We start from the raw sequence: 1,677 nt of genomic DNA, 5'->3' as shown, positions 1-1,677 counted from the left end.
GGAGAGAGAGAGAGAGAGAGAGAGAGAGAGAGAGAGAGAGAGAGAGAGAGAGAGAGAGATTTACCTATGTTGTCAGATGCAATTTGACCAGGTCAATACAAATGGAAGGCTCTTGAGAAAAGGCCAGAGTGACATTTGACATTTGTAGAGAATAAAGTAGAACAGAGCGGAAAAGGACATTCAGGTTCTACTTGTGGACGATCAGCGAGACTGGCGGAGCAAGGTTAAATGCTCAGTTTATTCCAACATCAGTTTTATTGTTAACTCACCGATAGCACGGAGTCGTCAGCACCTCAGCCCAGAGAATCTAAGGTTAGAAATGGCAGAGCCGCCTACGAAAAGATATACTGAGTAGGGTTTAGGGCTGAGGGGATGGCTCAGCAAGCAAAGTCCTCAAATATGAGGACCAGAGTTCAGCACTTTGGCTCCATAAGAAGCTGGGTGCTGCCTGTAACCACAGTGCTCAGCAGCAGAGGCAGAGCTAAAAGGATGCTGGGGTTTGCAGCCGCCAGCCTAGTTCCTGGTTCGGTGTGAGACTCTGTGTCAATAAAGTTAAGGCAGAAAGTGACAGAGAAGGACACTTGACATCCTTCTCTGGCCTCAGTGCATACATGGCTGCATGCACCGGCATACACACCACACACATAAATGCACAAAAAATACATGAAAATTCAACCTTTCTTTGTTGGCTCCACTACCATTCAGGATCGTGAAGGTCACTCTGGGAACAGCAATCATCATAGCTCAGGCACAGGATGCATGTGTGACCTAGTGGGGTGTCACCAAGTCTAAAAGTCCATCGTTTCTAAACCTCCATCGTTCATGATCTCTTTAATCTAGACTTTGTCAAAGGCTGCTCCCGAAGATACAGAGCTGTGAGATCTGAAGAGGTCAAAAGTGTACAGACTTTCTGCCAAGAGAGTCAAGAGCCGTTTGTTCGCATCATCCCTGCTCTCCCAGCTCCTACAACTTACAGACGAGAAGGGGGCCTGCAAAGCAGGAAAGAGCACACAGGCTTCTTCCGTCATCCAAATGTCGAGTGGACAACATATCCTCTACTGGGAGAGCCTTCTTTTCTTTTCTAAAATCTTGTCAGTGTGTGTATGTGTATGCGGCGTCAGTGTGTGTATGTGTGTGTGGCATGTGGTCACATATGTGTGCCCTGCATAGGCCTGTGCACACACGCTGATGCCAATGTTGAGTGTCCCTGCTCTCTCACTCTCTACATTATCCAGGGTCTTTCACTGAGCCTGTAGCTAGGATGGCGTCAGCGAACACCAGAGATCTTCCTGTCTGTGTCCCAGACAGCACTTGAGTTAAAGTACATGTGGCCACAGCTGGCATATCCTGTGGACATTGGGGACTGGAACTCAGGACCTCTTGTTGGTGCAGCAAGCACTGTTACCCTCAATGAACCAATGAACCATCTCTCTAGCTTGGGAAGTGTTTCCAAGAGAAGTTTTGTAACAGATTACTACAGATACTTGTCGCTTGTACAGGAAATTACCGCCTTTTTTGTGTGTTTGTCTCAAAATCACTTCTGGGGTTTAGCAGAGCTAGGACTAGGACAAGAATCTGGGCCCCCTCTCCTGCTCACCCTTTCTAACCCAACCTGAGGAGCCAAATTTTGGCATGTCTCAGAGATGGAAGAATGTCGTGTTTAAATCCAGTGTTTCT

Source organism: Alexandromys fortis, unplaced genomic scaffold, assembly GCF_014885135.2.
Source record: "Alexandromys fortis isolate MF-2015 unplaced genomic scaffold, M_Fortis_MF-2015_v1.1 scaffold_103, whole genome shotgun sequence".
NCBI lineage: Eukaryota > Metazoa > Chordata > Mammalia > Rodentia > Cricetidae > Alexandromys > Alexandromys fortis.
Note: the sequence above shows the minus strand (reverse complement) of the source record.